The sequence below is a fragment of the Halichoerus grypus genome, chromosome 4 (assembly GCF_964656455.1).
Source record: "Halichoerus grypus chromosome 4, mHalGry1.hap1.1, whole genome shotgun sequence".
In the NCBI taxonomy this organism is placed as follows: domain Eukaryota; kingdom Metazoa; phylum Chordata; class Mammalia; order Carnivora; family Phocidae; genus Halichoerus; species Halichoerus grypus.
This window is the reverse complement of record NC_135715.1, coordinates 63,015,652-63,025,531: the sequence shown is the minus strand read 5'-3', so window position 1 is coordinate 63,025,531 and position 9,880 is coordinate 63,015,652. Positions and strand designations below refer to the sequence as shown.

Sequence of the window (9,880 nt, the reverse complement as noted above, 5' to 3'; positions counted from 1 at the left end):
GGCTCCAGGTGCTTAGGAGAGGGGAAAAGGAGAGACGGAATGAGCAAGTGAGAGAAGTTCCTTGCCTTTCGTGAGCACCCTAAGGAGCAGTTTCCCTGGTGAAGGAAGCCTGTTAACATAAACAAAAGGATTTCTTTCATGAGTTCAGACTACCTTTGTTCCTAGAGAAAATTCAAAAGAACATGACCTTCTGATGGCATTGCTTCCTGTAAAATATCTCTAGGCAATTCCCTACATCATTTATATTTTATAACCCACTTTTATGCACCTTGTGTGATTTGTTCACCACAATGAACTGTTGATATACAGGGCAAGTATATCTATCCTTATGTTGCAGATGACAAGATTTCATTCAATTCAATCTACACACCGCAGTGCGTGATCTTTTAAAACTTGAATCTGATCGTGTCGCCATCCTGCTTAAAATAATCCCATGACTGGCAATCATTAGCATGGCAAAGGCTAAAATCTTAAGTGTCCCCAAAGACCCTGCTAGTCTGTCCCTTTCTGCCTTTCCAGTCTCACTCACATGGTAATCTCCTCACTCACTTAGCAATTGGCCCACTAGCCTTTTATGAATACCACTGCATCCTCCGTGCCACCGGGCCTTTGCACATGTTACCATAGGCATAATTATTTGGTTAATGTTTGTTTCTTCCTCTAGAAAAGGGGTTGGCTAACTACCGCCTGTTAGCCAAACTTGGTCTGCCACCTATCTTTGTAAAAGAAGTGTCACTGGAACCCGGCCACATCCATTGTTTCTGTGCTCTCTGTGGTCACTTCCGTACCACACCTGCATAGTTGAATATTTGCTATAGAAACCATGCAGCCTGCCTAAAATATTTTTTATCTATCCCTGTACAGAAAACGTTTGCTGAGCCCTGACCTACGTGACAACTTCCATAAGGGATATGACTAGTTGTGCTATTTTCTCCACGGCACCTGCAGCATTAGAACGACGCAGGCACATCGCTGATGCCCAACAGATACTTGTTGAATGAATGAATAAGTGATTTGTCAAAGATAACAGCTCACAAGAGGCAAAGCTCCTTCTCGAATCCAGATCCCCAGGCTCCCCTCCCAGGAGTCCTCCTTTCATCAGACCACTTCCAGTCAAGGATAATTTCGCTCTTACTCCACTACGGAAGGAACCAATATTCTACTTGAATGATGGTCATCTTTCTCCTATCAGTATTCCAAATAATATTTTGTTTTACTTTGTGTGAAAGCAACACAACACAAAGCCAACTCGGATCTTTCCTTGGTCATCCTGTCTTTGCCAGTCTTTCTTCCCCCGACCATCTAGTCACTTTCTTCTCAGGAACTTCATCTTTAAAAACCTCTCAGATTGTGGGTTACTCTTGCCAACTACTGGATATTCTTAATTGCATTCTCGACAAACTCAAATTACAGTAATAACCAAGGCTGTCAACCACAGTTTGTAATTCTAAGAATTAATATGGAATATTAGAACTTCGGGAAAGGAGGCTGGGGACCAGAAACTCAGATTAAAACGGATGTATGTGCATGCACAGAGTCAGGGACTTGTCTGCTTTAGAATACTTTCCTCCACATTGTCCTCATACATCCTTGGTTATGGCTCGATGTGGACACAGTGCCAGGGGCGTAGTGGGCAAGAAAGCAGGTCCTGGGCTCATGCTGCCTGTGTATACAGAAGTCCCGGCTCTACTATGAACCTCCTATGGGACATCGTGTAACTTATTTAATTCTTCTTCATGTTCTGTTTTTTCATCTGTGAAATGGGCACGATAACAGTCTCTACCAGAGTTGTCTGTGTGAGCAGTAGATGAGAAATTACATGTAAAGTACTCAGAAGCGTGACTGGCGTTGATAAATTGTAACTATGATTACTGTGAATGAGAGCTGGGCTGTGTTTCTCAGCACTCAGTGATCTTCTTTCTAACATGAGAATGTTGGGTTAATTTTCACGCTATGTCCCTTTTCATCCTTGTGTCAAGCACATGTAAGATGGACTAGTGATTGGTCCAGTACGTCAAAACATTCATCACCTCTCCTTTGTCTAACACCTCTCCAGTTTCCTGCAAATTTGCAAACTTGAGGGCCATTCCTGGTTCTGCCCTGTTAGTCCATCGATTCTGTTCTGTTTCTTCCTGCACCATCTTTACTTGATCACCATGTCATCGTAACTTTGGGACTAACCTCACATGGAAAAGAGCAACAAGAAAATTTCCTATGTCCATCATTTCTGGCGGCTAGGTCATAAACAATCCTTGCCTGGAACAGGAAGCCCCCCTTTCCCTCCGAATCGGATGACCCTCTATGGTCATGCAGCAAAATGTTTTGGAAGTACTGCTTTAGCTCATTTCTAAATATAATTCCCCTTAATATTACCCAAATACCACTTACGCCAGTCACGGCATAAGGTTCAAAATATTCAAAACAACAGGAACCATAATTGTTCCCTGGTGGTGGCTGGCAAGAGCCTCTGGGGCACTTGCAGCAAATACCTCCCTACGGAAGATGACTAAGCAACTGTTTTTCTTCTTCCTGCAAAATGTCCCAAGCATCTCAGCCTAGAAAGCAAGAATGATTTCAACAAGGAAGGAATGCCTGGAACAGCCAGGGGCTTCAGGAGATGAATGAAACACAAGATCATTCTCAATGTGTCCTCCTCCTTTGTCTAAAAGAGAAATCATCGTGGGCCACGTTAATGGAATATTCTCCCCTCTGTCATGGGGGAGTGAGGATGGGGAAATGAAGCAGATCACCAATTGCTGGAATGTGCTCCCAATGAAGGTTTCTACATTTTCATTCTATCAGTGACTGAACTAGGGCAAAGTCCTGAAATGAGGACAGCATTTTTGTTTTTGTTTGTTTGTTTTAGGACAACTATGATTTTAGAAGCCCTAATTCCATTCCCGCTCCTGACGTACAGGATGTTGTCCCTAAATATGCATATTTGATTTTCCCTGAGTGTTCATCTCAGAGCAAAAATGCCATCGTGAAACAATTCGTTCTAGCCTCAGACCTTTCTCCTTTTCTAAGCTTCTGGTTTCAGGAACCCTCTCCCACCACCTGTCATCCACTATCATTTCATTTCTTGCTAAGATGCACACATATGTCCCAGGACATTTGCTACTCCCTTAGGAAAGTGTTCCCTTTTCTTTTAATGATGAAGTTCTCTGATTTCATTAAATTTTCACCAATGTATATCATCCATTCTATTCTTTTCATTCTCATTTATCCAATTCTTGAATTTCCACCTCCTTAAATAACAAATTAAGTCCACAGATCTGCATGGATATTTATAGTGATAACTCCCCAAACTGCCAATCTGACCTAGACTTCACTCCAGAATAATAAATATTTCAACTATCAGCTGATGAAATATCTCTACCTAAATGTACCCCCCCACCAATGAAATAATCTGTCCATTAGAAAACATTCTATTAAATAGACACTTTTATTATGGAAATGTTGATGATGCATGTGAAATAATATATACAATGCATATATGTATATAATGTGTGTTTATTGTATTGAATAAAATGAACAATGAATACACTGCCCAACCTCAGAACTAGAATATAACCAACACCATTAAAGCTATTTGAGTATTCTTCATAAGCCTTAGCCTCACCTCCCCATAACCACAATCCATAATTATGCTGAGTATTCTCTTGCTTTTTAAACAGTTTTTTATTGTATATATATCTTTTAAAAATTATTTTATTTATTGTAATTCTAAGAATTAATATGGAATATTAGAACTTCGGGAAAGGATGCTGGGGACCTCCTTTAAAATTTATTTTTAAAGATTTTACATATTTATTTGAGAGAGAGACAGAGACAGAGACAGAGCATGAATAGGGGGGTGGAGGCAGAGGGAGAGGGAGAAGCAGACTCTTCACTGAACAAGGAGCCCGACCCGCGGGGCTCTATCCCAGGACCCTGGGATCATGATCTGAGCCAAAGGCAGACGCTTAACCGACTGAGCCACCTAGTTGCCCCTGTATCTTTTTTTTTTTTTTTAAGATTTATTTATTTATTTGAGAGAGAGACAGACCATGCAAGTGGTGGGGGGACAGAGGTAGAGGATCCTCAAATAGACTCTTTACTGAGCACAGAGCCTGACTTGGGGCTCAATCCCAGGACCCTGAGATCATGACCTGATCTAAAATGAAGAGCCAGCCGCTCAACTGACTGAGCCACCCAGGTGCCCCTATCACGTATGTATACATCTTGAAACAATGTATTACTTAGCTTTATTTGCTTTTGACCTGGGTGAAAATACACATGTAGTCTCCTGTGATTGCTTTTGTGGTTCCATATTGTTTTTAAGGTTCATCCACGTTGTTGCTTGCAGCTACTGTTTGCTCATCTTCAGTGTACCTCACTATTGACAAACAGGCCCCCAGTCACTGACTTATTTAGAATATTTAAAAGTCTTTGCTATTACAAATAATGCTACCATGAATATTTTTGTACATGTCTCCTGGTGCATATATATGCAAGAGTTGTTCCAGTACTGAAAATCAAGGTGTGCACATCCAGAAATGGAATTGCTAGAATTTATGTTCAACTTTACAAGATTGTTGTAAACAAGATTTTGATTGTTTTCAAGTGGTTTGTTATCAACTGGATCTTCTACTAGCAGTGTACTGCTCTCAAGAATTCCTTTTGTTCCACATCATTGAAGCCACTTGATATTGGTGGAGCTTAGTTACTATTTGACAACTTAGTGGGTGTAAAATAGTATTTCATTATAATCTGAATTTAGATTTCCCTGAATTTCAATAAGGCTGAACAATTTTCACAGGGCTATTTACAACGCATGTTCTCTTTTCCCTGTATTGTACTTATGTCTTTTGCTCTTTTTCATTTTTTCCATTTTCTTACTGATTTATATATAGTCTTTATATATACACTTCCATGTTTTTAATATGCATATATACTTTCTATATACAAATATATATATATATGCTTGACAGCTACATGAGGGGCAAATATAATTCTCTCCGTTGTGGCTTATCTTTTCACCCTTTTAATGATGCCTTTGATATCAAATATAGGAAGCTTCAATATACTTAGTGTCTGGTATGTCTAATTTTCTTTTATATAAATACCCAATTCTCAGAGCACTTTATAACAAATCGTCCAATATCTTAACTCATCTGCCATGCCAGCTGTTATAAATTGGTCTCATCAGAGTGAGTGCTCATGGTTTCCTTATTATACTCCGCTATCAATTTGGTTATCTCCAATGAATACTTCATTGACTTAGTTTCTATGGTTTTATTAGTCTTGGTATTTGGTAGAGCAGGTTCCTCATTGTCTTTAGAAGAGTATCTATTATTTGTAACCATGATAGTTGTGTAACCTCCATTTAAATAGGTTTTCTTTAATGATTGTCATAAAGTTAAAAAAAAAATTCTCCATAACTCCTAAGTCATATGTCACTGTTTTCTTTCTAAAGACTTAAAATTTTTTAGAGCAGTTATATGTTCACAGCAAAATTGAGAGGAAGGCACAAAGACTTCGCATATACCTCTTGCTCCCACACATGCCTAGGCTCCTGCATTATCAAAATCCTCCACTAGAGTGGTACATTTGTTGCAATTGATGAATTTACATTAACACATCATTATCACCCAGAGTCCATAGTTTGGATTAGGATTCACTCTTGGTGTCGTACATTCTATGGGCTTGCACAAATGTATAATGTCATGATAATGTTATGATGATGTCAGCCATCACTATAATACCATAGAATATTTTCACTGCTCTGGAAACCCTCTGTGCTCCACCTATTCATCCTTCTCTGCCCCTCCCCCAAGCCCCTAGCAACCACTGATCTTCTATGTCCATGGTTTTACCTTTTCCAGAATGTCATTTAGTTGGAATCATATGGAAACTTTTCCAGATTGGCTTCTTTCACCTAGCAATATGCATTTAGGGTTACACCATTTCTTTTCATAGCTTGGTAGCTCCTTTTTTTAGTGCCAAATAGTATTCCATTGCCTGGTGTTTCCTTTTGTTGAATGAAGTTTTTTGCTGTTGCTCATGTTTGAAAATGCAACTGACTTTTGAATATATTCGTAAATCTCACTAAGCTTTATATCTTACTTTTTAATTATACCTTTTACTGTTTTATACCTTGCCAGTATTAGCCAGACTGTGTAGTACAATGCTGAACTACATTTTACTTGACCAGCCTGATTTTAAAGGGCTGCTTCTAAAATTCCATAGTTAAGAATAATGTGTTTATAGATTAACTTTACCTAATAAAGCTTCATTCTTTTCATAGTTTGCTAAATGTGTGTTTTTTAACCATTATGGTGATTTTTATCAACCATTTTTTATAGACAGAAAAAGTGGTTTTTCTCCATGTGATGATTGCCCTTTTAGATTTAATTTTATCCTTGCTTTACTATTAATAAATCTATCCTTTACTCCCGACAGAAACCCAACTTGGTTATGGTGTACTATTTTTTAGTCTTGCTAATATTTTATGTTTCACTATTTTTCTTGGGTAAGGTTGACTTGCATTTTTTCTCCTACTATGCTTGTCTGAGTTGTGGTATCAGGGTTAAATTGGTCTATAAGAATGAGTTGATGAGTATTTCCCCCTTCTATTCTCTTGGAAGAGTGTGTGCAGTAGAATGAGCCTGAAAAGACTTCCGAGGCTTCCAACATACCAACATGCTGGCAAGTAAGACTTCTTACTGTGTGCTTATTTCTTCCACTTTTCTGTGCCTTCTCCGTGTTTTTTTCTTATTCCATTTGCCCTCTCCACCAATTAGGAATTAAAAACACTAATGACTTTGAAGATTTATTTATTTGAGAGAGAGAGAGAGAGAGTGCTTGTGGGAGCAGGGGGAGGGGCAGAGGAAGAGGGAGAGAATCCTCAAGCAGACGCCCCATTGAGCGTGGAGCAAGAGACAGGGCTCAATCTCATGACCCTGAGATCTGACCTGAGCCGAGATCATGACCTGAGTGGAAATCAAGAGTTGGACGCTTAACCGACGGAGTCACCCAGGAGCCCCAAACACCGAAGACTTTGAACTCTTACTGTAAAACTTCTACCAGAAGTAAATTAGGAATTTCGAAATTTAGTCAGTATCAAAATGCCCCTCCTGAATACAAGGACCTGGGGATACTTTAATTTTGATCGCCCTTCCCAACAGACTTGCCAGTGTTGCCCAATATTTTGTCACTTAACTGACCCAAATGAGACATTGTTTACTAGTGTTGTGTCACCTTTAGAAACAACAAAGGTTCACTAAATTTGATTTGGAGTGAAGTCTCTTTTTTAAGTCAATAAATTTATATTTAAGGAATTTCACATGTGATTTCTCCTACTACCAATCACCTTAGTTCCCTCAAAGTCTGTCATAATCTTCCAGGTAGCCCTTTTTATTTATTTTTTATTTTTTTAAAGATTTTATTTATTTATTTGACAGAGAGAGAGGGAGACACAGTGAAAGAGGGAACACAAGCAGGGGGAGTGGGAGGGGAGAAGCAGGCTGCCCGCGGAGCAGGGAGCCCGATGTGGGGCTCGATCCCAGGACCTCGGGATCATGACCTGAGCCGAAGGCAGACACTTAACAACTGAGCTACCCAGGCGCTCCAAGGTAGCGCTTTTTAAAAAGAACTTTTGCTCAATCCACAGTTGTCATTGTCAGTCAGTCCACAATTCTTTCAGTTGGGCTTCTTTTTTTTTTTTTTTTTTGAGTCGGGGGCAGAGGTTGAGAATCTTAAGTAGGATCCACGCCTGGTGCAGAGCCCGACGTGTGGCTCGATCTTGGGACCTTAGCTCAAATCAAGAGTCTGAAGCTTAACCTACTGAGGCACCCAGGTTCCCCTCAGTTGAACTTCTTTGATCTTCACTTGGATACAGACATACTTCAAAACTTCCCCACCTATAATCTTTGGAATCCAATTTCTTCAAACAATTGATTTTAGGGCCCTAGAAGTTAAAACTGTAGAAAGTTCACTGATGGCTATTTTGTCAAGTGATTTAAAAATATATTATTCCTTAATTGTTTCTAATACTGAAAAGTCTTGTTCCATCCACTTTTAACAAGAAATGTTACAGGTCTCCTTGTCGCCCCTGCAATAATGAAAGCATAACCTGTGTCTCAGTGTCACATTAACCATCTGTGGACACCACAGACAACCATGCCCATTTTCATCTAGAATGAGGCTTGGAGTAAATGAAGTCCTTTCTAAAATTCTGTGACACTAACTATATTTCATAAGTGCAGACTAAACTCACCTAGCAAATCAATTGGTAAGGCTTAAAATTAAGGTTCATCAATTACATGAATTAACAGTGTTTGCAAATCCTATATAACTATAGGGCTTTATGCGAAGAAAATGCAGAGGTACATTTCTAATCCCTTTCCATAATGCAGATCCTCACCATCTTCATTTTTAGATTTCTGCAAAAACTATCCAGTGTACTACCTCTAATTCAACCTCCATGCTATAGCCTACGTGACTTTTGCAAAGTGCTTTCTATTTCAAACTGCTGACCGGAAACAAACACCCGAGTCCTCCGCAAGGCTTACAAGGTCTTTTGCAATCAGGTCCCTTGATTTTAGAGTTCCCCAAACTACAAACTTCATTCAAACCCCAGCCAGTTATGGGATTATATTGCTGTGCTGGTCTGTCACACTTGGTGCCTCTATGAAGGATGTTATTTCTTACTCATCCTAAAACTTTAATGTCACTGAGAAGGCTTTCTGGACTCCCTCAAGCAGAAAGGTACTCCCGTTCTCTCTTGCCTATTTTCACTTGGTAGTTAAAGTAGCTTGGTATTGGTATTAAATGCTTGGTTTAAATTTACCACTTACTATGTTGTGGGACTTACATCTTGACTTATCTGGTTAATTACGTTGCTAGTACTTATCTCATAGGGTTATGAGATACATAAAACCCGTCTGCAGTAATTATTGCAAGCGCTCCAAAAATGTTCTCTTCATTTTTATATAAACCTTTATGTGCCCGATACACACAAGATGCCAGGAATACATCTAAAAGATGAACAGGACATAGTTCCTTTGCTATGATGACAGGGGCTCATGGGACAGTAAAACTAAATCTTGTAGCAGTATCACTAGAGAAAGATTACTCATTAATTTGTCTTGAGTGAATGGTCAACATATATATATAAGACAATCTTTAAAAGGTTTTATAAGTGTAGACTTAAAAAAGAACAAATGACAACTTCCAGCAACTGGCATTGGATTAACTATGCAGTTACATTCTGTGTTTGCAGATAATTAAAGGCATAAATAGTCTGTTTCAAGTGTTGGTTATAAGTTTCACGTAAGATAATATATAAAGGAATGAGCAATTGAGTTTCAAATGAATTTGGACAAAAATGTTCTATGTATTAGCATATACGAAAAATTAAAAAGCCTCTCGAAGCACTTAATAAAACACTTATATTTGTCATATCCATAAAGTTTATTTTAAAAAATTGTTAAAAACTAACCATACAGGAATATTTATTAATATACTTAAAAAGTTTGTTCCCCGTGTTGAAGGAAAATACATTAGCAACATCTTCCAGACACCATCTTTATAAAAGTAAAACTTCTAGATGCTGAAATGTACTACAGTAGATTCTATAGTTTACACTTTTAATCACAGGATTGAAAATCATTCTCCCTACTCCCTGTCCCCCCGAATGTGGCAGTTCTTAGACTTAATTAACGACATTCAATCATGTTATATACTACCACAGATCCTTAGATAGAGTACACACTGCATGGTTACTAACGGAGCAAGTCTTCTCTATTTGTTGTCACGTCATTCTTTCAGATAAGCGTTGGACTTTAAGTACAAATAGAAACACTACATCCCATGATTGTAAACATTCACCAAGAGC

General features: G+C 38.7%; 1 non-coding gene across 1 annotated transcript; it reads right to left on the bottom strand.

Moving 5' to 3' along the window:
- Positions 1-8,069: 8,069 nt before the first annotated feature.
- On the bottom strand, positions 8,070-8,190 carry LOC118534760 (small nucleolar RNA SNORA1). The gene has a single exon (XR_004916873.1). It is a non-coding gene; the product is annotated as a small nucleolar RNA SNORA1 (small nucleolar RNA).
- Between the last annotated feature and the right edge of the window lie 1,690 nt (positions 8,191-9,880).